This window comes from Tyto alba, unplaced genomic scaffold, assembly GCF_018691265.1.
Source record: "Tyto alba isolate M040663 unplaced genomic scaffold, T.alba_DEE_v4.0 Super-Scaffold_9, whole genome shotgun sequence".
Taxonomy (NCBI): Eukaryota; Metazoa; Chordata; class Aves; order Strigiformes; family Tytonidae; genus Tyto; species Tyto alba.
In genome coordinates, this window is record NW_024881330.1 from 16,176,953 (window position 1) to 16,200,513 (window position 23,561).

Here is a 23,561-nt window from a genome sequence, read left to right on the forward strand (position 1 = left end):
TAAAGTTTTTAATGAAAATGTCTGTGTGTGTATATGTGTATGTATATATATACATGTATATGTATGTAGTCAGGCATATAGATTGCCTCTCTGTGGATTTATTTGTATGTGATTATGTACTCCTTGAAAGCTCGAAGAGCAGACCTTTTTAAGTTTAAGAGGCACTAGTTGACTTGAAATCTGGGTGATATTTTTGCTTTTCCAAGTGAGCAATAAGTAGTATCAGTGGTTTCTATCTGTCTTGGTGTTTCCTTGCTGGTCCGCATCATGTTTTGTTATTGCCACTGTAAGTGAATATAATTGGCTTGACACGGAATGGTATAAAATTGATAAAGTAAACTCAAAAGGCTTACTGTTCTAATCTTGCTAATATACATATGTGTGTGTATTTAATGATACTAGTAGAAACATTTTTGTTAGGGCTTAAAGAGGGACAACTTAACTTCCAGAGTAACTAAAGAGGCAATATAGTCAAAGTAGTTGTAGCTGGAAGCTTGATTGTATCTAATTTTGATAATTCAGTTTGAGTAAGATTACTTAATCTTTAAGTATACACTGCTTTTTCTTGCTTATAATGAGATTAGATATTATTAAATTTATCTTTTATCTTATTACAAAAGAATCTTGGACCCTGCCTTTAAAACAGAGATTGTTTTAAGAATTCTTTGCAACTTGGTAATGTTTCTTAGCTGTTTTTTGCTGTTGTGGGATTACAAAATTTGCTATATGAAAAAAAAAAAAGGGCAAAATACAATGGAATCTTAATTATCCTACATTAATAATGGTGCTTGAATCAGAACTGTATTTTATTAAAGTCTAGAAGATGCTTTAAAGATTTGTTCTCTTCTGGAGCTCTTCAAAAGGTTGGAGCAATCTAAATTTTTAATTGGAGCCCATGCTTTAGTTTTTCCCATAGAAAATGGCTGAATTATATCCACGTAGCTGATAGGCAAGCAAGGAGTGAAATTAATTTCTTAGTTTCAGAGATAGATTCATCTTGCCATATGATGACTGCCATCTGAAGCTGTAAGCCTGTGATCTGGTATGCAAGGTTCAACTGTTCCTGCTTGGGAGAAACTTCTTTCCAAGAAAGTGACACTTGTTACCAGTCTACCTTTTTCCCTTTTTAGGAAGTAGGCAATGATCCTGGCACTAAGTGAGGTGCAGAAGGCAATGCTTGTGGAGCTTCCCTCACCTGGATGACTTAGTTTGTGAACCTTCTGTTCCCATGCTTGAGGCCCAGAAAGAAAAGCAAACTCTAGCCAGAGTGGAAAGTGAACCCATCGTAGTGATGTTGATGCGTGCTTCTAGCAGTAGTAAGGAATTTGCAGCCAGGTCAGGGGAGCCTGCCTGTGCTGAACTCTGTAAGACAATCTCAAGAGCCATTTTGTGTTTGTTTTCATCTTCCCTAGCCTCTACCATGTGGGTCACAGAGAGGTTTGCTCTGTATTATTCTCAGTAAAATATAGTTAGACTGAACCATTCAGAAAACCCACAGTGCTCATGTTCATTCTGCATTCCCTTTATTTGAGGCCTGTTCAGCCCTTTGACCTATGTGGTAGAGGCTGGAGTGTTAGATACCTTTTTAGGCTCTATATAGAATTGTCTTCTGTCTTGCCAACATGAAAACTAATAATGTTTTATAAATACTCCTTGTTTGTTTTCCCTGGAGCTATGTTTCCCTATGCAAGCATCCTGCCAGATTTTCGAAAGATTCTTTTTTTCTTCTAGATATGGATATTCCAGCAGAGAAATCTCTTGTTGTATGCCAGAACCTTAAAATTCAGGTTGCTAAAAACCAAACCAAACAAGGCACCTCTTCCTGAGATTTGTATGTTATGTCAGTATCATAACTGGCTTTATATATTTGCACACATTCAGGGCCAGAAATTTGGAAGGGAAGTGGAAGGGTCTTGGTGCTTCAGTGCCTCCGTCACCCAGAATGATACTTAACATTGTTCTCTTTGGTCAGAATAATGCTGTACTGTCGTTTCTTCTTCCACAGTGTGTATATTTAATGTTTTTAATCCCATCCCCCTTCTCCATCTAAGATTCTGAAATAGGAACAATCCTATTGAGATTCCAGGTTTCTGGGCCTGCATTTTGTAGCAGACTTTAGACATACTTGATATTATATTAATGCAAGAAGTGTTGCACTGGCTGAAGGGCCACACTACCCTACCTGCCCTTCTCCTGAGGGGAGGAAACAAGGAACAACCATGGTGTGGTTGTCTGTTGGCAAACTCCTAATCTGCTATGCTGAGAATTGAATGTATACACCCCAAAAAATAATCTCTTCTTTATCATTTTGCAGGAGCTCTAGGAACAGGTCACCTGAAAAATACTCATTTGTCTTGTGGTCTTGAGGTGATCGCTAATAGAATTGAGCTTATGTACAGGAGGGTGATACTTGAGCAAACAAACTGTTGGATAATTAGCAAGACACATTTAAGATAACGTTTTCCTTTTTTAAACTGAGAAAATATAATATAAAACACGTTTTTGAGGGTGCTAAGAAAATAACCTTAATTTGAACTTGAAATAGGTATGCATGACATTTAAGAATCAGTTTGATAAAGATGTTATTTCTAACTTTTTAGCAACATCTATTTCTTCAGATATGCTTAGGTATGCATTTGTTACGGTGACATTTTGTCTCTTGCTGCTAATGCCCGAGATAACATTAAAGTTTTGACTATTTTCTGTAACAGAATTTGTTCGAAAATGAAATTTTTGATTTAAAGAAAAACAACATACCAAGACTTGTTCTTTTAGTGCAAGAACATTTTTAGTGCAGTTTGAATTGGGCTATTTCTAGAAACGACTGAGAACATGAGAAGGTTTTTTTTACCTTCAAGTAATTCTTATTACAAATCTGGGAGGATGGTCTACCGTTTATGAAGCCACAGGTGGTTTTCATCTTAGAAAGTTCTCCTTCAGTGTCATCTTCTTATGATTCTTTTTACAAAGTGTAATTTTTTGGGTAAGATTTTCCTGTCAGGAAAGTCTTAAACACTTAGGTTGGTCTGCTGCAGCACAAGATTTTAGGAGGGGGGTGGGAGGGTTCAACCCAGCTCTCTGTGTTAGAAATCTGTAGGTGAAATTTAGTTGATGATGTGTGAGCTAATGGAAGAAAATTGCAGAACAGGGGTATGTTGTTGAGTCTTCAGCAAAAGATGCTTCAATACAAATGTTTGATATTTCAGGGCTGCACTCTGGTCAGGCATTTTTCACTGTGTTTCCTTACTACTTTTTCCTTACTACTACTGCACTTAAACCCTCATAGGTATTGAATTTATTTCTCAAAATACAGATCTTTAATTTTAAGAAGATACTTTGTTATGTACACATGCAACCCCTATTCCTGTGCACCCCTTTTCTTCCCCCCAGTCCCCCCATCCTCCACCCAATGGATTCAACCCCTGTTTAGGGAAAATCAGATTTCTGCTGTAAGGATTTTTGGTTTAGGCACTTTGTAAAATGATGCAGTACCTCAGCTTGTCTTTGTGAGGGTAATTTTCTGGTAATTACTTTCACTTTAGGATACTTTCAATCTTTTGTCCAAGCATAGTTTTGCTTTTTTTCAGTTAAGGTTTACAAAAAAGGTGTAATGCATGAGGTGTATTTTCTTCCTGAGAAGTAAATGTATTATTCTTGACTATAAATTGTGTCTCTAAGCGACATGTTAAGTTCAATCCTTTGCACTTCGTTGTTTTTATCTTCAGTGCTATTCATTGAGTAGCTTTTCTCCCTATTTAAAGGAAATTTATATTCCTTTCATGGAAAGCAACAGTTAAAAATGTAAAACCTTACTTACAAAGGTAAGATAATAAATTAAGTGCAGTGGTAATTATGCCAATAGAAACTTTGAGACAGTTATATAATTATAAAATCAAAATAAGTTATAGAAGGTTGTAACTTTTTCTTCTTTTATAACTATGCAGAGTTTTCATTAGATTCCCTCTGAAATGCTACAGATGAAAAGATGATGCCACCTTCTCCCCCCCCACTTTCCTGCCCTGACAAGATTTTTACTTTCTTACCTGAGAATGTTAATTTTGATTTTCAATTTTTGAGTTAGGAGTACCTAGATGATGGAAGATTCTAATACCTGTATTTTTCTGTGCTGTAGGTTGTATTTAGTTGTATCATCAGTCGGTAACAACTAGAAATAACATAATGCAGCATTTCCACAAAAACACTCACTGTTTTCTTTGTTTTGTGGCTTCTGTTTATCCTCAAGTGAATGCAGTTGCATATGGAGAAACATGTCACAGCTCCTATATAGTATTTTTTCAGGGTTTTAATCAGCAAGGTGTTGCAGCAGTTTGTACTGTTGAACCTTACCTCTGGTGTTGCCAGTGCAGTGACCTGCGATATGTAGCTATTGCAGAAGCAGAGGGCTTCAGTTAGGTAAAAGAACCATGCTTAGAGAAGTTAATTTAAGATAAAGCAATGGATTGAATGTGTGCTTTTGAACTGCTGCACACTGCAGTGAGAATGTATTGAGTGTTGGCTGTGTTAAGGCATCTCCTGTATTATTGGAGGACTTGTTCTTGAGATTGCATTTCTTGAAGCCTGTGGTCTGCTACATTGGCTTGACATTATAGGGACTTCAAGACTGAAGTCACGTGAGTTCTCACACTTCTTAGCATACTGTTTCTCAGTGCATAGGTGGGGTGGTGTTTGGTGGACTGTTCTGGCTTTTTAAGAAGCATCTTAACCAAAAAGGCTACTGTCTTGAAGAGTTATATTTTTTCTTTCAAGTTAACATTGTAGCTCCACAAACAGCCTTGTGAGTACAACTGGAGAGGTAGTGTGAACCCCTAAGGTGCTTGAAACTGCTGTATGGCCAGAACAGAATCTCCCAGACAGTATGCATATACCTATAGGGACCAAATTAACTCTGTGAAGGTTGATTTCTTTTGGTAGTATTGCTGTAGAAGTCTGTCCTGATGTCATTAAATCACAGCCCACTGGCTGTGTTGATTCATCTCTTTTCTGGAAAGGTTTCTGTCAAGGCTAAATTTTGTCAGCTTTTCTTGTGGAAACAACTTCCAGTTATTCCCATTTTAAATCTGCTTTTATTATAACTCAAAGGTTTATTGTTGTAGGCGTATTTTTTATTCCTCTTCTATTGCTGCAGGACAGAACTTTAGCATGCTGTAACTTTTTTGTGAATAGGCAGGTGCAATTTTAGCTGACTTTTTTTTTTCTTTTTTGTTTAGGTTTATTCTCTTCGGTATAACAGTTGGCAAAAATAGAGAATGTCATGTGTATTGTCTTTTATTGTAGGAAAATTGAATATTTATGAAATGCATAATCCAGTTAGATGAAGTTGAAGTTTTATTTCACTAAGGACAGGAATAGATGACCCAAAAGCTCCAAAATCACAGGCTGGGTTCTGGTTCCGGTTGTAGTCCAATTATCTGAATTCCTCAACTGTGTTTTTTGTAAGTTCCTATAGTAATTTAGGAAGAAAGCTATACTATGTAAATGTTGACTTTTCAATTACGAAGTGCTGGCAAAAGCCTGTCAGGTTTGTGAGCGCATTTATGAAGTTTTACTTTGTGCTCTGTTGAAAAAGAATATTGAATTTTAAGTTGGATTTTTTTCTTTATCATTTGGGTGAAAAGAATCAATGAAATAGTCCATAGACTTTGTAGGGATTAATCTATAAGGAATTCAGATGATTATGACAAAGGGTAGATGGTCAGTTGTTAAACATGCAAGACAGTCTCATCTAGTCTTTCATATTTGTTTTTTTTTTTTTTGTGGGTTGCCAGAACTGATATTGGAATATACTCATTGACAGAGAGGTTGGTAATTAGGTTTGCTTAATTGCCATGTAATAAGATGTATCATATAATCGAGGTTCTTTAATAAAGCTGCTAATCACACCTGAGTTATTTTGTACTTTACCTGTCACTAGTGCAATTTCTTGATTTGTTTCCTAAAAGAAAACTAATATTGTTTGCGTAATTGTAATGGTTCAGTGGAGTAGCAGGCATGCAGCATATTAAATGTTTTGTGTAAGTTTTCATACTGTGCAGACCTATCTCTGCTGGAGGTTTTTGTCTTTACTGGGCAAAGAAAAGGAAATTGAGATGAAAGCCTACTTTTCAGGGCCCAATCTGAAGCGACGTATGTGCGGATACCAGGGCTTGATACAGATCAGATGCAGCAGCCTATCCTCCCCCCCCCCCGGCACGTTTTGCTAATAAAAAGCCTTAAGAACAAGCACTTTTAATTATCAGAGCTACAGCGGGGGGAGGTGAGGGGTACCTGTGCGTACCCCCGTCTCCATTTTGAAGCTCGGGCCGCGCGCGGCGGAGCCGCGGCCGTTAGGGGGTGCTCGCGCCCAGCGCACGGGCCGCGCCGCGCGCCCGCCGACCCGCGGCTTGCAGGCGGGAGAGGCAGCAAGATTATTTTCATCTGATAAGGTTCATAGCGTCTTTTATACAGATGAATTCCGAAAGTACGTTACAAAGCGCATTGAATTAAATGCGGCGCTACTAACTCGGTGTTTTTTTTGTTTCTTAACTCAGCCTAAATGTGCTGCGTGCTCTGAGGAACTGTATAGATCGGTAGAATTTGATTCAGAGACTTTTGTGTATGTGTATGTATCCTAAAAGCAGAGCAGGGGCTTTCTTGTTTTGCAGGTTTTCTTTCCAATTCTACCATGTGTAACTAAGCAAGAGATAGTGCTTGGGATGGAACATCTTAGCTTATTTAAAGTGGGTTCATGCTACTGGACTGTGCAGACTTAAAAAAAATGCATCTAAACTATTCCTTTTCTGATAGTGTTGCATGAAATGTCTGAAATGCTTTGCTTACTGCATTTCTGGATCTTCAAGTTGATTTTTACTGTAGAGGCAATGCTTTAAAGTGGTAGGTAAATCCTTTTGTTCAACATATAATTTTGGATCAAAAAAGAGGCATAATTTTGCTCTTTAAAGCACCAGGCATATTAAAGTTTTACTTGAATCCAGTTCCATTAAAATTTTGCTGCAAAATAAGTTAATGTAATTTGTTTTTAAATTCAGAAGTGTTATACTATTTTTTTTAAACTTCTAAACATAAAACCTTTATAGCTGCCTAGATTCTGATAACTCCAGTCAGTTTGTTTGATTTTTTTTTTTTTTTAACAATCCATGAGTGCAGTGGATATTATTGTGATATCTAATAAACTTTTATGCTGAACTTTACTGAAAATCATGCTTAAGAATTATCAGTTAGTAATCCTAAAAATTAAGCATCTATTAAGTGATAGGTAGTTTGCTGTATTTAACTGTCTTTTAGCAGCATTAGAATGAGCTGAAAGTTTGTATCCATCTCAGTTTTGCATTTAACCATTTCACTATATGCAAGTTTTGAACTTGAAGCCAGGAGATTTTTACCTCATAGTATGTATTCTATCTTAGCTGTATTCTTTATTTATAATCATGGTATAAGATCACTTAGTTTGCTATATGGATATTTAATATATTTTTGTAATATGTGCAGAAACTTGTTAATTTCTATGTAATCAGTAGTATGAATGCCCAGGTTTTTACCTGCGATTTAGGCAAAATATTACAAATGAGCTATTCTGAATTTGATTTTTCTTGCTAATATAATGAGCTCAACTTTTATTAAAGACATAGAAGTGCACAGAAGAGGATAACCAATTAAATAATTAAAGTATATTTAGAAATTTAATATGTATTCTTTGATTTCAGGCATTAGTCTGAATTTTATGCCTATATTGTCCTTTGTGACAGTGATTTAAAAACATTAAGCCTTATACTTACTGTTCATTAGAGGGAGAGAAAATGTACAGATTTGAGTACCCTGAGTACTCAAGAGATTTAAAAATAATTTTTGAGGAATTACAAAGAATCTGAAGGCTATATGATTTTTACACATGCATTTAATGTATTGTTTGTTCAGTTTTTGGAATATGCAAGAACTCTGAAATAGGAAAATATTTTATATTCCTCCACACTTTTAAATTGCACAGATGCAAATGACCATCTGTTTTTTGTGTTTTAATTTTGTCATTAACTAGTGGAAATATTATGGTAAACAATATCTGATTTGCTAGTTCCTATTAAAAGCAGTCACTCTCAAGTAATTCTTTTAGCTGTTCTACTACAGATTAGTACATAAACCATTATTGCTGTGGACATATGGTAAAGGTGAAACTTACTGGCTTTTTTCTTTTCTAGATGTACTTTATCTTTTACTAAGCGTTTGATTTTTGCTGTACTGCAATTCAGGAAAAAAGTCTGAATATAACCATTTGTATTTTAAGGAAACAGATGCTTTTCTGGCAACTGCTAGAATGTATAATAGACATCCTGGTAGATCCTGTATTTATCTTGCCCAACTGAGGTAGGTGCTGCCTTGGGTGCCTAAATGTTAGAAAAGTAGTAGCTTTAGGCTACCACTATGTTTGGAGGAAGTGAAGCTTCATCTAGAAGGAAGCCCAGACAATGTAAATATGGCATTGTCAGTTCTGCAAAAAACTTTCTACTTCTTCATCCTTGACTGTGATTCTTCAGTCTTGGGCAATCTGCTACAGGAGTGGATATTTCAGTTGGAGTGCCTGAATCACACTCTACATTTTGCTTGTCTTGTTTTGGTCTGTAGCATGTCCTTTGTTAAGAGAGCGATTGCTTGTGGTCCCTGTGTTCCCCCATATCTTTGGCCAGATATTTTGACTTTACACTCATTTGTTCTTTTGTTAACACTTCTTCAGGTGTGACTGGACCAAGAGGAAGAGAGTGTTCTTTTAACACCTTATTACCTCTTTCCATTTCCCCCCTTTACTTTTTTGCTAATGCAAGTATTTAGCCATTTCCTTCCCTGAAGAATGCTGCAGTAAACTTGAGGGAGCTGAAAAAAAGCACGGCAGAATGAATAATATTTTTTTCTGAGAGCTAAAATGAAGGAAATGCCCATAGTTCTATTGAACAACAATTCTAATCAATACATCTGGGTGAAAAATAATAGAAACTGATTGAAATAAGTAGTAGTAGTAAATTAAGAAAAATCTTTTTGGTTCTTGTTTCTCACTCCATAATGTTTTATGGATTTCTCAACTGCATAATCTGGAAAAATTATGTAGCATTATCTTCTTCTAGAGGAAAATCATACGTACTCAAGATATAGAACACATTAAACCCAAGTCACACCTTTTTTGTTTATAGAATTTGTATTTCTTTTATTGATGGAAAGACAGAGACACATTATTAGTCCAAGGTTCAGTACTGAATATTGAACGGAATACTTGAGGAACAGTCTTGAAATCCATTTTGCTAACAGGAAACCTACTGCAGCAGTGGAGTTGAAAGGATAAGTAATTGATTCACAAAGCTTACTAAACTTAAAAGATTTTCAAGTGAAGTACTAGTCTGATGGAAAAGAGAAAAATCCTTAGTAGAGTTTAAGTTTAGATCTATATTTTAGCATTATTTATTTATGATTAATATATGTTGCTAAATCCAGTGGTGCAGTCAAGAATATATGAAGAAACTGAGAAAGCTCCAACTGAGCAAATCATGCATTTAGCTGTAGTGTGGCAAGCAAGTGTATAGAATCTTTGTAACATCAAAATTTAAGGAATTAAAAACTTATTTAAAGCTCTACTGAAGATGAGTAGAGTGTGCATAGCTGCAAATGTAATAGGGTATAGTAGCTTAAATTTATATAATTTCTTATTGACTATATCTACAAAATGTATTTATTGCAGTTAAAGTTGTTCTCACCCATCTAACTTCAAGACATTTACTATATTTTGGTTTGTGGTGTGTTGGTCGAGAAGTTGCTGTAGGATGCAGCTTGTCTTTTGTTTCACTGTTTGCTGAATACACAGTTTGATTTCTTTTATTGGATTACATGCTTCAGTTCAGCGTAAATTCATGCAGTAGAAAAATACACATTAAAATAGATTGTTTACTCTTCAGTAAAATACTCGTACGTTTTTGTAGGTTTAGCATGATAAATCCTCGATGCACATATTTATAGCCAACATGCAGCATTGTGGAGTTTTAGTCAATAATAGAAATGGAAGGATTTCTTAAAACTTTTTTAGAGAACAACACAGGCATGTTCTTTGTGTGATATATTTAGGTCATAAGGGACATCTGCTAAGGATAATTTTTTAACACTTGCTAACAATCCGAATATAATATGGCCTATTCATCAGTCATATTGTTCCTGACTTGGCTGGTGTGGATTTTAGTGATTCCCGATGTGCATTCAGACTCTCTTAATTGCTAGTTTCTTGCTGTTCTATCTTATTGTTTTGTAGGACAATGCATAAGCGGGCACGGAATAATCAAAATGGTTTCCCTGGCCATATTAGGCACCTAACAAAGATATATTTGCTGTGCAATGTGTGCATGTTTTTGCAAGTGGAAGTCTTGTTGAAACAAAATAAATCTGAACGGGGAAGTAATTCAACAAGATTTGAACACGCTATTCAATGTGTGTGTGTGAATATGTATATATATATATTTAGAAATATATATTTATACGTGTATATATATTTTTAATACATATAAAAACCTAATCTGTGTGATATATCTTGGAGCTTTTATAGCGTGCATTTGTGCAGCAGAGAAATTAGAGGGGTAAATTAGGGAGGCACTACAGTCACTGAACATCAGGATTTTATAGTTCTCGATAAACTGTTAAATTGTGCCACTTTTGTGCCTTTGGTTGAGAAAGAAAAGCTGGGTCAGAGATATTTGCAGTGTAGCTGAGACCTAATCTTTTAGTTCTCATGAACTCAGAATTTCATGTGGCTGTAAGGCATTTGACTTCTGAAGAGGTGCATGTAATGTTCCTCGAACTAGAACATGTCAGGCAGATAGCAAGTCAGATGGGCAACGCTAGGCTTCATTGTTTGAGGGGAGGGAGCTTATGGTGGGTTTTAGGTTTTGATATTAGTAAAACAGGAAAACTGACCATCTGAAGTCTGGCAAAATACTGAAAGGGTATTTGCAATTTGACTTCCACATGTAGATGGAAATAGCTTTCTCCCTGGCATGTTCTTATTTTTTTTTCCCTCTCTAGCAGTTTGTATTGCTGCATACTGTGTCCTTGCCTACCAATAGAGTAATAGCCGTTTAGTGCTTTAGGATAATTGTTCTAATCATTAAGTGTTTTATCGTAATCCAGTTTGTACAACTCTGAACTGTTTGTGATAGTGAAATAATAATAATAAAAAAAGTAGAAATTGTAGCTTTTACAGCAGGTTGGGAGAAGCTTTCTTTATAGCTTACTCCAGGTGTTGAATCTTGTTTAAACCTAAGTCTTATCTCTCTGATCACTTTTGGGAGGAAACAAAAGGACTTTATTTGCTAGATTTGTTGCTCTCACTTTTACTCAGTTCACTTAGCCAATCACAATAGATGATCCTGCATAGCTGCAAAAAAATAGAAATTTTTTTTTTTCTAATTCTTTAAGTGATTTTTAGTTCTGCTTTAACAAAGCGTGTTTAGGAAAACTGTTTTGGACTAATAAGGCAATACCAGTGATTGGGAATAAATCAGCTTGTGGCTGTTAAGTCAGTTGTTGAGCACAGTTGAAAGACCATAGTCTATGCAAATGCTGATTTCATTCAGAGTTTAAATCTGTAGCTGTATGGCTTAATTGAAGTATTTTATCGTACTTGATAGTTGTTCTCCGTATTAAATAGTTGAAAATTTGTTTCATCTATGCACTGTTGATTAAAACAGTTTGGCAAAAGCTTTATGTAGACTGCTTTACTTAAAGTACACTTTATGAAATGTACAGTTTAAGCATAGAGCTGCTTATTTTCTGTGGCTGCAGCCTGGGAGAAAGGAACGAGGGAAGACTGAGAAGGGAGTTGAAGATGCTGTTGTAAGGATGCAGTTTGGACACTGGGTGCCACTCCTGGTACACACTGGGGCTCAAAAGCCTTTCTCACGCAGTGGAACAACAAGCACTTTTAAAAATGGAGGTTTTTGTTACTCAGGAAATTCTGAAGGTCTTTGTCCCCGGAGCCTAGTGATTCTTCTAGTTAAAAAACACGTTCCTGAGTACTAAAGCTCCAAGGGCAGGATTTTTTAAAAAATTCTTTTAATTCTACTGAGGATGATTTTATAGACTTGATGTATTGCTCTCTAGTTATGTAGTTCTCATCATGTGCAAGAAAGACAGGGTTGCAGCACCAAGTATTCAGGAATAGACCAAACATGACAATTCTCCTTCAGAATAGGAAGAATAATTTCAAAACAAAACAAAAATATTAATGTTTCCTTGGAAGTGTATTTCTTTTTTTTCCTGTCTTTTGGTCATGTGCTTGTTAGAATAGTACAGTATCAACAATCATTGAGTGGTGTGTTACTGACAGAAGACTAGATGAAAAGACGGTTGAGGTTTGGTTTGGCATTGATCAATTTATAGAAACTAGAATTGGTGACATATAGCGATGGTTTCCAATAGGAATCAAGTGTTGAAGATAAGAGGAATGCCGAGGAGATGGTGAGGAGTGGGAGTAAGAAGTGTTTAGATGTAAATTGGAACAAGGTTACTACTCCCATCCTGAAAGATGTGTAGCTCTCAAACTAGGAAGCGCAATGTGATTTATGCTTTACTGTGCTCATGCCTGGAGGTGTCAGCTGGCTCTGGGTGTCCTAAACATTGTACAAACACATACTTGCTCAAACATCTTAGAAACGGCACAGGAGCTTAGGTGTCCAGGTCTTAATGGCTTTCAGTGGAATATTGGCATCTCTACCTGGCTAATTTGGAAACTGAAATTTCAGTTATAACTGAAAGGCAAATGGAGGTTTGAAAGGCTAAATGCCACAGCATTTAGAAAATGTTAGACTTCTAAACCTGATTTCCATGCAAAAATTTATCCACTCTTTTGTTTGAAAAGGAATTGCAGTAGTGGGTCAGAAATTAAAATATGCTTGGAGCAGGAGAAAGCAAGATACTACTTGAAATAATAAATGGCAGGGTGAGGGGATGACAGAGTTCCTTGTAAAATTCTAGTTTGATGCAGTGGTGTAAAATTAAAAACAAAAAGTCCCTCCTTCCTCAAATGTAGAAATTTGAGTTCTGGGTTTTACTTTTTAAAATTACATTTGAAAATGGGTTCCTGTTATTCACAGTGGTCTGTTTTGTGACATTTGACTGAATTGATGTATTTGGATGCATAAAGCGCAAATTTAAAATTAAAAATAAATGTCAAATATTTTTTTTTTTTGTCTACCTGCTGTCAGAGCTTATACTCCTTTTAAAGATAAAGACTTAGAAAAGTTTTTAAAAATATTGACTGTTTTTAATTGAAACTTAAAGGTTTCTCTGAGAGTTGCCATTAAATATTTTGGACTTCCCAGGACAAACACACTGGCGCACTGAAAACTATGGCAAACATGAGTCATTTGGTATCTCCTTCGTACTTAGCTAAGCTTTATGTAGATAGTGAATAATACAAAGCCACATTGGTTTCTGTGGTTTTGCCAACAGTGACAAAAAGCCTGATTCTTAAAATAAGTATTTTTCAGCTTTTTTTTTTTTTAATTACACCATCTTATCAAAAGGCCCCAGATACATAAGCAGAGCCAGAAATGAAATAACTGGCAACAAACCTTCTTTTGTTGTCACCTGGAAATCTATTAAATGGGCCACTTGAAATAATGAGTATGGCATATGATAAGCTAGAGCCACCTGGCTTTTATTAGGCTACTTGATGCTTTGATCACAACTTTATTTAAAGAGTCGTCTGTTTATAGTGTCAATGTTCCTTGTCATCACTGTGATTTAGATTTTTATCTGACACAATACAAAGAGGGATTGCAAAAACCGAGACAGTACTCAAGTCAGAAATTGGTATGGGGGAGTTTCTAGTTCAATATGTCACCCTTGGTACAAAAGCACCTGTTGCACAAGTCCTGTAATCTGACAGAAGGCCAGAAGACTATTTTCAGAGCACGTGGGACACATTGCATCACGCCACGGAGAGCAGCAGTAGTAACGCATGCTGCTGGGAGCAGAGAGGAATCCACACGGAGAGGTGCACTGGCACCTCAGGTGGAGGGATCGGGGTGGACATCAGTAAGGATGTGGGTATGTTGGCATGCTGCAGCCGTGTCCCTTAGGAGCTGGTGCAACGAGTAAGCACAGCCGTAGGCCATGTGCACAGCTCTGCATTGCGCTGTGAAACAGCCGGGTTCTGGTCTGGCTTCAGGTTCCCAGCACTGCCCTCTGCACGATGCAGATGTGCTCCTTATTATTTTCTCTTGCTTTTCCTTCATGCATTTAAGTGGCACTTTAACATGAAAGAGGGAACACTTAGGCCTGTCTTCTGATTCTGCTCATTCTTGCTAATAAATTAATAAAATCTGATCCATCTTAATAACCTGAATATGGGAAATAGCTGTCTTTATTCTTTCTCTTAATAAAATTTTGGTGCAGTTTTGCAGACATTAAATACAGCTATCACTACATACAAAATGCCTAGGTTGCAACTTGTTGAGGCTTTGTTGATTGGCAGAGCTAGGAGAACTGCTTGTTTGATAGAATCTGTGTATTTGGTTTGGTTGTGGATACCTAAACACATGTTATTCAGCCTCTGACAATACTACTTTTTTTTTGCTGTGTTTATCTGCTACTGAACATTCCTCCTCACCCCCCTTTTTTTTTTTTATATATATATATGACAGAGTAACAGGTAGTGTTTAATAGTAAGGATGACAATAGTTCAGAATTGGGATTTTTTCTCTTGTTTCTGTTGTGTGTTTTTGGGTTCTTAAGAGTTGACAGGGTAAAAGGACATTTGATTAAGTCTCCATAAAGAAAAAGGTTTCTGCAAAAGAAGAAAACATTTTTTTTCCTGTGTTCAAGATGGCTGCAAGAAGAAGTAGTGGGCCTAACTTTTTATCAGGGGTGAGTCGTCAGGAGAGACACTGTAAGGGTAGTGGTATGCTATTGCAGGTTGAGAGGGAGTCTGGGGAGGTCTTGGAGGACATGTTAGCCAAATGCTCACTACAAACAGTATATAATGGGAGGAAACAGCTATCGAATTACTTTTAACTCTGTCCCTATGATTTTGATATCCTATTTATCCTGAATTTGAAAGAGACTTTTAAATTACTAAAATCTATACATTTCAACATCTGTAATTTGATCAACTTGTTTGGTAATATTTTCCATATACTCCCCTGAATGTGGAAGTCTTCGTTTGTGCAGGGATTGATGTGGAGGTGGCTTGATTTCGTTAATAATATTTAGGGTTCTGAAATGGGAAACTGGAGTTTGTATGAAAACATCTCATGTTGTAGTTCAAGTATCTCAGAATAGTATAATGAAGAAATTATTATGTGTTACTTTTTGTTATTTGGCATTTTACTCAATTGTATGTTGTTGCAGTTTTTTTCCTTTTGACACAGAGGAAGGCAGTTGATGTGAACATGGTGAACACAGTGTAATGTCCAAATGTCTTTGGGATCCACTACATCATAAAATGAGAACAGGTCATTTGGGGAGGATTTTTGGGGGGTGTAGAGGTGTGGGAGGAAATCGTGCAAATCCTCCCCACTTTTAAACATTTGATTTTTTTTTTTTTTTCCCCCCACTCATTTCCAGATTGCATACAAAAGTTAAAGCTTCCTTATGTATATTTTACTGTAAAATCTATTTTTTCTTTGATATTTTTTAGCAATTTGAGTATAAAATTTAATGTTCATTAAATATATCCAAGTAATTGTTTCACTAATCAATGTTTTCTCTTTCAGAACAGAGTTTAATTATTAAGCTGAATTTTTAGTTAGTTTTACTGTTGTCAGTTTTTGCATTCAAAGAAATGCTATATCCTTAGTTAAAATAGCAGTAGGTCTGTATTTTCAGGTCATATGCATGCAGCGTATATATGATCTTCTTGCTTATTTCGCATCTCCTTTCTCCAGAAGTTCCTCAACTTGCTTCAAAGCCTAAGTGAACCTCTTTAAACATGTTCACATGAGATGCTGGACTGATTTGGATGGACCAAAGTTCTATAACTCCTCCTGCTTGTGCTTTTGTGATTAGCAAGGGCTCTGGCTGGTTTGTAGTTAGTGCTGCTGTGGGGTCCTGAGCGAGCAGGGGTCCTGCTCACATGGTTTGTGGGAGCAGTTATTCCAGCGAGTTCTGTAGCCAAGTCTTCGCTTGTACAGGCATGAACTGGAAAGTGCCATATAAATCGGGATAGATCTGTGACTGCCTGTGGTTATCTGGACCTAGCCCATGTATTTAAGAGTTCCAAATATCTTTCACAGTGAGTCTGTTTCTATCTGGATCAGTTCTCAAACGTGGTACTCCACTTAATGTTAAAAAGGTATTGGCCAAATAAAGCAAATGGTAGCAGTCAATTTTTATATTCAAGTGTCAAAGCATTATATTAATGTAGATTCCCAGTCCCCATTAACTCTTTTTTAAAGTTAGCTAAAATAGTGACACAGCTCCCAGGACACTCTAAGTCTTTCTGTCCAATGTGTAAGTATGGAAAATAGTTGATGAAATGATTTGTTTATTTCAAACCTGGATAAAAATAGTGGTAGTTACTTTTAACAGCACGCTTTTGTATAAGCAGTTGTTAGGAAATGTGCTGCTAAATTCTAGTCTTTCAGCTCTGGTAGACTTCTTTTGTTTTCATTTCCTTGTAAGGTCTTGCAGATCTTTGGCTCAGGTAAAGGCCCATCCCCATTTTTTTGAAAATTATAGGAAAGTGTTATGGGAATAAAGTAATACAACTTCCACTCTCATGAAAAATCACTATCATATCTTGATAGAAACACAATCGCCATTCTAGTTTTCTGAAGAAATGGATAGAAATGTTAAGAGAATCGTGGAGGTGGTTGAATAACTAAAGCTTTCACTAAATTTATTTACTAATATTAAATGTATTTTGTCTATAAATCCATTCAAACTCCCAAAGTTAACAAAACTCCCCATTTTTGTTATGTCGGAATAAATTAATATATCCTGACATGAACAAAATAATTGATCAGGTGTTTTTAAACACTTCAGCAGTCTTTTAATTTAAAAAGTATTAAATATTTAGGAGAGCCATTGGTATTTTTCTTCCCAGAATACCTTTCTTCTTCAGTCGGGACTTCTGTAAATGTATATGTGTGCTTCTTTTTGTCTGTGTGTAGCAGAAAGGTGTATAGTGCACTGAACATCTATAAAATGGTATTTCTGTTGGCTCTGTGAGAAGGGAAAAATATTCAGAAAAGGCTTGGAAGAGAAGAATGGAAAGGGACCTTGATTTTAGGCCTGGGGAACTGCAAAGCACTTCTGAGCTGCTGGAAGGAAAAAAAAAATAAAAAAAAAAGAAAAGGCTTTGTTTATACTAGTAAATCATAACTAGAAGCTATAGTGAATGCAGAACTAAAGTGGATTGAGCCAGTGTTGTGTAACTTTGATCATCATTATGGTTTGTTTTGCATTTCCTTCGCAGTGTCCCACCAGGCTGTCTTTGAATTGGCTTTGTTGTCATCATGTCATCCACACATGCATACTCTGAAACTGCTGTTCTTCCATCCTATCTGGAACCTTGCAAATGCTGTATTTTCTTTAATTTTCTGAAGTGTTTTGCTTTTTATTCAGTCTTTTTGTATGGAATATCACTTGATGGTAAATTAATTTTTACTGTCACCTCTTTACTGAAGTCTCACCCATCCAGATTATGGCATTAGGGTAACAGTTGATTTACAACTATTTTTGCCTCTCTCCTTGATCTTTCTCTTTCCTTCTCCCAGCTTGTCCTCTTAATATAGAGCAGATCTGCCCTTGCTTGTTCTGCTGATCTTTTCCCCTTCACTTCCTACTTTGAAACCTTTTCTCTACTTGATCTGCTGACCTGCAGACCAGGCTGATAAAAGCACTATCTCTTTGCTGCACCGTCCTTTTTGCTACCTCTGCTGGATCCATATCACTGGTGAATCATGACTGAATTTTCCATTGTTTATGTTACTGCCTGCTCCAAACTTAACATTGTTTTATTAATTTAGAAGGAAGTCATCTAATATATTATTTAAAGAACGTTATGATGAATGAAGTGTAAGCATTCTAACTGGTTATAAAACCAATGAACGTTTTGAAAAGTGTGCAATTAAAAGTTAAGCTTACAAAGATGGCTAGTGGTCCTTTTGCTTCTTCTATGCTACAGCTTTTATGTAAGTTAGATGGTATCTGGCAATGTATTTGTTACATGCAGTTCAGAGAAGTCTTCATGGATCTGGTAGTACTGCAGCCAGAAATTCGATGTCTGTATGCAGCTCGCAGACTGTGTGTTTGGGCAGTCTACCTGAAGCTGCAGATGTCTTGAACCAAATGCCCTGTTTTATGCAGGAAGGTGTAGGTAGCTGAACCACAAAAGTGCACTGTGTCTAAGATGTCTGCTGCAGGGAACCTAGCCAATGTATGTAGTAGAGAGTTTAAATGGTTGTAAAGCTGCCAACACTAGGTAGAAGGTGGGATAAGAGAATGATTTGTACCTAGAGTGTGAGATTAATACCCTGCACTTGCATAGCAGCTTTCATTTGAGGATCTTGGCACACTTTATGATCAGTTAATTGCCTCATAACCTCTCTGTGAGGTAAACTATCACTAGTTTACAGTTAAAAAAACTGATGCATAGAATAATTTAAGTAACTTCTTTGGGATGCCTGGGTAGTTGTGGGAGAAATTGTGAAGCTTGTCTCATGCTAATTTTGGAATGTTTAACATCACAGCACTTAATTTCCCTAAACAAAAGGTGGTAACTGATTCCCTTTTTTTCTTGCTCCTCCAGCTCTTCAGTTGTGTGGGTTCCTTTCCTGTATTTTTTTTCCATGTGGTCCTTTGAACTGTGGTCTTACAGGTGGCAGCTGTAGAGAACTGTTGGAAAGGGAAATGAAGTGCTCTTTTAACTATGAGTTATAAGCACTGCAACTTGTCCATCTTTTTTAGATGCTGAAGAGCAGAGTTTTACCGTGAAAAGAATTGAAGTCTTTTGCCTTTCTTCCCAGTGTCCTCAAGATACAGCTGTCTTAAAGGTTTTCCTTATGTTCCCTATTGGTCTTGTCACTTAGAGAAATCATGAACAAGTGATCCAATAGTGCCGGAGTTACCATGTTGTTTGCGAAGTGTGTGTATTGCTGGTGGTGGCCTAGCAATGGTTGGTGAGCTAGACACTCCTAACTAGTAATGCTTGTGTTAAGGCATGGCTTTGTCTCTGTTAGCATTTAGAGGCTTTAAATAAAATTGCATTTCTGTTTTAGTGTATGAACACACCTCTCTGGCCAAAAGAAAACTTTCTCAGTTTATTTTATTCCTAACATGAAAAAAGTCCAATTAGGAATAAACTAGGAGAGCTATCATTTTAACTGTTTTAACCATGCCTGTATAAAATTCCTGCTTGTCTATACTGGTTATAAAACCAGGAGTAAGTAGAAGTTAATATGTGCTGGGAAAGGTTACATCAGGTATTCAGTTGAAGAGTTACTAGAATATGAAAATTAAATTTATCTTTTAGAGAAACAATGCTACAGGCCGCATCCTTTGTAGTAGTATATATAAAAAGTTCCCTTTAGAAGGACAACTGAGAGTAGCAATTCTTAAGAAAGAAAAGTACTTCAGAATTTTTTGAACTGTGGCAATTTATGGTCTGAAGTACACATGGATAAAAATGGAAAATGGACACTGCATAGATGTCTCTTCCCCCCCCCCCCCCCCCCCAGCTTCATGAAAAGTGATTTCCTTCTTACATGTGCCAGTTCTTGTTAGTAGCAACTTTCTTCTGGTTTTAAGACACTGGGCAGCGAGAGTGGTGAAAGAAAACTGATATTAGCCATATGCTCAATAAGCAAACCACATTTTTTGACCTCTGCTGCGGAGACGAAAAAGAAAAAAGTAAACAGGACTTTCCCTTAAGATACTGCAGACTTGACAAGACTGATAATTGGTTTTAATGTTTCATTTCAGCTGCTGTTGCCTCCCAAGATAAAGTATTTTTTCTTCTCCTGCTTAATAGGTAATAATGCATCTCATGCTGCAAGGCAAAATCAAAAGGTTAAGTATTCAAGATAGACAATTTTTGTTACTTACATTTTTTTTTTTTACCCCAAACCTACTGTTTAATTGTTCTACTTTTCTGATCTGCTTCTTATTTAGCAAAGCTATACAGTACTTCTTTAAAATAAGAGCAACTAGAGCTGAACATAATTTAATCAGTTTCTTAAAGAGAGGTCTTTTGAAACATATGTACAAAGCTTGTCTTTGTAACAGGAGACAATTTTAGAAACTTTCTAGATGGCACAAGGGTAACTGTTATGATGGGAAAGGTAATGGATTGTTTCCAGGGAGAAAACTTACCAGCTTTAGGTTCAAAAAACGAGTGGTTTTGAGCTAGATGCATCTGCTGATGCTGTTTTTAAACATGCTGCTTTTACTCCTGTAATGTATTGTGTAGACGTAATATTAACCAGCTCTCTCTAGTTTATCATCCCAAGTCCAAGAAGGTTAATTAGGGTCACGTTAGGTATGTTACAAATTTCAGAGGTTCATCCTGGTAAGCATTCAAACTTTCATGATAGCTGAGCAGAATTAATCCATTGTCTTGTAAGCATACCTGCAAAACTTCTGATCGTGGCTGATTTCTTCTAGTGTTTAATGGTACTTGTTCTACATTTGAGATATAATTAAAGAGTAGGCATTATTGGAGTACCTGTTGCTGTAGCCCCAGTAAAATTACAGTTGTCTTGAAGAAAAACAATCACCTTTAGTTGTTTTTCTCTTCTGTGTAGTACAAAATGTATGGTATTATGGAGGTTTTATTCATTTACATGGTGGTTCTGCTTGGGGTTTCTCTCCCAACTAACTTCCATGCATTTTTCATTGTTGAAATGGTACTGATGCATCACCCATTTTCAGTGCTTAGTTAATTTGTCACACAGAAGATAACTGACTCTGCTGGCTGTAAAATTTCTTTTATTGCCAATACATTTAAACACTTCTGATTAACTTTTATTGGGGTCATTTTATTAAATTTGATGCCTGTGAGTATCATGCTGAGGTAAAGATTGCTACTTCAGATGCCACAGATTTTATTAAATTGTTATCTGCGAGCATGGTGTTCTTTGTTCCTGGCCTGGCCATCAAGCTGATTTGGAATCTGGCAAAAGAACATGTTGTTTCCTTCTTTTAAATTGGTATCATGCTAAGTAGTAGCGCCTCCCAAATGCATTACACAATTATTTTTAAAAGATGCAGAAAACCCCATAAATATGAAGAGACTTCTTTTGAAAGTTTGGATGGCTTATTTGAAGGACAGATTTATTTACTTTACTTCCTAGAAAAGAGTTGACAAAATAATAATGCCTGAGAAAATGTACCTCTTTGCAGGTAGTTTTATTGTTTTTACAGAAAATAATCCAGATGACCTATTTGAAACACATATTTGCTGTTTCCCTTCACAGTGGGCTGGAAATTAAGTTTTTAGTATTTAATGATTCAGCCCTGGAGGAGATTTTTTTTTTTTTTTTAACTGAACTGGCTACTTTTAGTGCAATTTAATTAGATTTTTACTCCCAAGAAGAGTAAGACAGTAGTAGTCTCACTGCAACTCAGTATTGGTTTGAAGATTGCATTTTAGTAATTTATTCTTTAAGAATAAATACATTTTTGTTATTTAAGAAACATTGCTGTTAGAATTAGATGTTCTTATTTTTATTTGTAATAAATAATTTTTATATAACACAATGGAAGTTGTATGATTCTGTATCATGAAGACTTTATACGGTAATTAATTGGTATCACAGCAGTCAAATAGTATTACAAGTTCATTCTGCTGAGGAATAGAGATGTGCCAAACAGTTACGTACTGGGACTTGAACAGGCCAAGTAGGTTATTAATTTTAAGTAGTGAATGGGCTACTAGGTAATGTTTACCTACAATTTATACTGGGAAAAATAATGTCTTTAATAGGCTTTTGGAGAAAATGTTAGATGGATTAGAACCGATCCCCAGCAGTAAATAGAAAGGCAAAGAAGGATTGGCAAAACATATCGGAGTAATGCTTAAGATAAGTGCAGATGATGATAGCTTACTACTTTTATGTTTACAAGATGATAATTTACTACTTTTGTATTTACTCGGTGAGAATTGTATAAGTAAACAGGCAAAGCTTAACCTGCAGTGACAATGGAAAGAAATATGGGCATTAAATTGGCTAAGAGAGAGATCACAGCAATAAGAAGTGGAGAGAGAGAAGAGGAGAATTTATACATGAAGAAAGAATGTATTTACTGTGGTGTGAGTTGAAATTTGATGTTACTGGGAGTGAAATGGTGATGGGAAGTAAAAGTTATAAGGCAAAGTATTGTCTTTTGAACATAGTCTCCCTTTTCATAAGGATAAGGCTAAAATGGGTAAGTTTATTTCCTACATTGTAAAAATTGAAGGATTTGATTCAATGCATGAAAACAGCATTTGAGAAATTTGATGAACTGTGTGTTAAGTGATTATTCTACCTCCACAAGAGACCCTGAGGACCTGCAAGTTTTTGACACTGAGGGAAATGTGTAATTCTTTAAAATAACTCCTGCTGCTAACCGAAATAAAGAGAGAACTTTCGTATGGAAACCTAATATATGTGTGCCCTTAGTCATGCCAGAAATGCAGATATGGTGTTTCATGTAGGCATTTCTGTGGCTTCCAGTAATGCAATTGCAGAACATCTGACAGCAATGAGTGTATTTCACCATAAATCGATAATAATCTGTGTTTTGGATGAGGGGATAGTAGTCTTTTTCTTGTGTCACCTAATCTGATTTTCAGTTCATCAGTTACGTAAACACTACAAAATCAAAATGTGGGCATCTGTTCTAGAACATTTGGTGATTTCTTTTTTAATAGCAATTTCTATTTTCAGTTTGTGTCTTCTGTTAAAAAATATTTTAAATTTTTTTTCCCCTCAGGCTTTTATGGACTAATCCTTTCCCTCCTATTAAACCTTGTCTTTCCTTTTCTAAAAATGAAGGAAATAGCTGCGACATGTCTAATTTCTTGAGCGTTAAGTAGCTCTTCATGTGAAGAGCTAAAGCATACCAGCCCCCTTCCCTTTTTTCAGAGGAAAAACTTTGTATGCTTTTAAAAAAATACAAAAAATACATTATCCATTGTGTGCTCCATCATAGGAGACAGTATTTCATGATAAACACATACCAGATACGGAATTACAGAAACTTAATGTGCTGTATAGATGTTACGAAGGGTGATCTGCCTACAAACCATGAAAGACGTTTGCTTCTATTCAACAAAACCAGTTTATTTTCTTAAGCAATAGAGCTGTTTATACAAAATATTGTCACTTCAGGATACATATGAAGTTAATGACTAGATGAATCTGTTTGAGATGCCATCAGATGGTGGTATGCGTGTTTGGCACACCATACTTACTAGTATTCTGGTGTTTCAGGCCAGATTTTATTTTAAATCTAATTTATCTGAAAAATGGGCATGTAAATAGTGCTTTCCCTCCTCCCCAACAGAAACATGCTTTTAAAAATTTTGCCCA

The 23,561-nt window shown here is 36.1% G+C and overlaps 1 protein-coding gene across 1 annotated transcript in view; it reads left to right on the forward strand.

Annotated features, from left to right (window-relative positions):
* The window catches only part of EIF3H (eukaryotic translation initiation factor 3 subunit H), an 89,457-nt gene that overhangs the window by 23,273 nt on the left and 42,623 nt on the right, over positions 1-23,561 (forward strand). The gene's annotated exons all lie outside the window — the stretch shown is intronic.